The sequence below is a fragment of the Lipotes vexillifer genome, unplaced genomic scaffold, assembly GCF_000442215.2.
Source record: "Lipotes vexillifer unplaced genomic scaffold, Lipotes_vexillifer_v1.1 scaffold1139, whole genome shotgun sequence".
Classification (NCBI taxonomy): Eukaryota; Metazoa; Chordata; class Mammalia; order Artiodactyla; family Lipotidae; genus Lipotes; species Lipotes vexillifer.
This window is the reverse complement of record NW_006798273.1, coordinates 244,846-248,097: the sequence shown is the minus strand read 5'-3', so window position 1 is coordinate 248,097 and position 3,252 is coordinate 244,846. Positions and strand designations below refer to the sequence as shown.

General features: G+C 39.5%; 1 pseudogene; it reads right to left on the bottom strand.

The window, feature by feature from the left end:
- Positions 1–1,831, bottom strand: part of LOC103074026 (ATP synthase F(0) complex subunit C1, mitochondrial pseudogene) — a 2,035-nt pseudogene extending 204 nt beyond the window's left edge.
- Between the last annotated feature and the right edge of the window lie 1,421 nt (positions 1,832–3,252).

Genomic DNA, 3,252 nt, shown 5'->3' with positions numbered 1-3,252 from the left:
CGCCAAACGCTCTTCCAGTACTGGCCCCTGAACCAACCACACCAACTGTGGTGGCCCCAGTGCCAATAAACTTGGCCGCTGTGTCACTGTCCTGGAAGACCACACTGGTCTGGAACTCCTGCCTGGCCACCTGAAGTGGGACACTGCTGTAGGAAGGCTGTTCAGATGGGACCTCTGGCCTCCTCAGGAAGGAGGCAGACCCAGGCCTGATCAGGCCCCTGGTACAAGAGTGGATCAGAGCAGGAGGAATGAGTAGTGCCCCAGTGGTCTGCGTTTTTTCAGTCTCCCGGCTTTAGCTCTAGGACTCTGGGCCCTTGAGTTTTGTGGTCATCCCTGGGTAGAGGCTGAAGATATTATCAGATGTTTTCTATGCATGTATTCTTTTTGGGCTTGTGTGTGTGCTTTTAAAAAATTTCTTTTATATACACAGCTGATTTCAAATGTCTTTATTTTCCAAAGAGCCTCACTCCAACTTATTCTCAGAGCCTTAGATGCTCTATTTATTTTTCTATTATTATTGAGAAATATTATTACTTGTAATGTCTTTCCCCCAAGCATCTGCATGTATGCAGTTCCTCTGCAGTTTTCACATATCATGGCACCCACTACTGTCTTCTGTGGCCTCTGCCAGTCTGAAATCCAAATTATGCCACCATTCCCTTTTTGAGCTTCAAGTCAGGTGAGAGAGAAGCCAGTCTCTGTGTCAGTCTACAGATCAAAATGTTGCAAACAAGTTATTCTCTGCTCCTTCTGTCCCGAGGAACGGAACTGGGAATCAGGCCACTTCATTCTGATCACACTGTGCTATACTGGGTGGGATAATGGTGAGTAAAAATGCTGTGAAATTTCCTACCATTCTGAATGTGATTTTTTTTCTTGATGGGGCATTTGCTTGGTTGCTGTAGATCTTTGACTGGTTTCCAGAGCTCCTGTAAAGTTATTTTAGTCCGTCTGTAGTGTTTTGTTTAATGTTCCCCCTCAGGAAAAATGGCCTGGAGCTTCACAATCCACCATCACTCCTGGTGAAGAGTTTTTAGATACAACACAAAAAGCAGAGTCCATGGGAGAAAAAATTGATAAGTTAGACCTTCTTAAAATTAAAAGCTTCTTCTCTGAGAAAGACACTGTTAAGGGAATTGAGAGACAAGCCACAGCTCAGGAGAAAATACTTATAAAACACATATCTGATAAAGGACAGGTATCCAAATTATACAAAGAATTCTTAACAATAAGAAAACAAACAACCCAGTTTAAAAGTGGGCAAAATATCTGCTCTGACACCTCACCAAAGAATATGTCAAATAATCACAATGTTCAGTATCATTTGTCATTAGGGAATTGCAAATTAAAACAACACTGAGATACTGCTAACAACTATTAGAATAGATAAAAGTCATAAAACTGACAATATCAATTGCTGGCAAGGGTGCAGAGTAGAAGGAACTCTTGTTCGCTGCTGTGGGAATGCGAAATGGTACAGGCAGTTTGGAAGACAATTTGGCAATTTCTCGCCATGCAACCCAGCAAATTATCCTCCTAGGTATTTGCCCAAGTGACTTGAAAATCTATGTCCACAAAAATCTGTACATAAAGGTTTATAGCAGCTTTATTCATAATCAACCCAAACTGCTGGAAGCAATCAAGGTGTCCTTCAATAGGTGAAAGTATAAACAAACTTTGGTCTGTCTATGCAATGGAACATTACTCAGAAATGAAAAGAAATGAGCTATCAGGCCATGAAAAGACATAGTTTAATCCTAAGTGCATGTTCCTAACCAAAAGAAACCAGTGTGAAAAGGCTACATACTGTATTATTTGCATCATACGACATCCTGGAAAAGGCAAAACTATAGTTAAAAGATCAGTGGTTTGCAAGTGTTTGGGGGGAAGGTGGGAGGGTTGAATAAATGAAGCACAGAAGGTTTTTTTTAGGGTGGTGAAAAGATTCTGTATGATACTGTAATTGTGGATATGTGACACTATGCATTTGTCAGAACCTATAGAACTTTCCAGCACAAAGAATGAACCTTACTGAAATAGATAGCTAGTGGGAAGCAGCTGCATAGCACAGGGAGATCAGTTTGGTGCTTTGTGACCACCTAGAGGGGTGGGATAGGGAGGGTGGGAGGGAGACGCAAGAGGGATACGTAGAGCTGATTCACTTTGTTATACAGCAGCAACTAACACAACAGTGTAAAGCAATTATACTCCAATAACGATGTTAAAAAAATATTAGGAGAAAAAAAAAAAAAGAATGAACCTTACTGTACAAAAATTTTAAAAAATCATTTAGGAAGATCCCAGGATGGAATGAAAAATATGACAAAACAATCTAGCTTTATTACAGATGTATGAAACAACCTTATTGAAGGGGATAGGGCAAAAGTTGCTGACCTAAATAACTTTGGAAATGAGTGTAGTCTGTAAGACCAAAAGCAAAAGAAACGCACATCAGCACTCTACTCTAGTTGATAAAGTTGTTTCCCATATGAGTTCAGGTTAACAGTTCTGATACTGTACACTGGAATTGAATAATTTAGTAAATGGATAGCAGATGGTAGGGTCCAGTTTTCTCGTTGTTGGAGTGGGAGTTTACACATACACAAAGGGAGGAAGCTACGATGTTCCATATCATAATTAATTAGAGACATTAGTATGACTCATGTTTAGCTTAACATAGATAGTTAAATATAGAAATAATTATAGATATAGATATGGATATAGATAATTATAGATACTAACATGAGTTAGTATGCACATGTATATTTCCTTGCCTTGCTAGCTGAGAGGGCCTAGAAGCAATGATCCTCTGGTAGCAACAAGCATACCTTGCACTGAGATCTTGGTTTCCAATGCCATTCTCCAAAAAAAGGAACTGGGGTCCTTGGAGAAATCACTGATTAGGGCAGAAAATATATAAGATCAGACTGGAGACTATTGTAGTGCCAGAAAATAAGGAAGTGCTCAGATGACCCCTGCCAAAAAAACCCACGCTGATGGTAGTGTGCAACAGGACACAGAACCAATGGAAAGAGTTCCCAGTGGCCAAAGCTGAAACATTTTTGCAAAATAAAATAAAGTAATACTGGATTATAACCTAAAGCATAAAGTTCCATGAGTATATACTGATACAAATAAATAATTGACTAAATAAATAAATAAATAAATGGAAGAGAAGAGACAGAACTCCCAGGCAGAAGAATTCCAAAGAATTTATGTAGATATTCCATCCTCAAGGAGGTAGAGCACAAC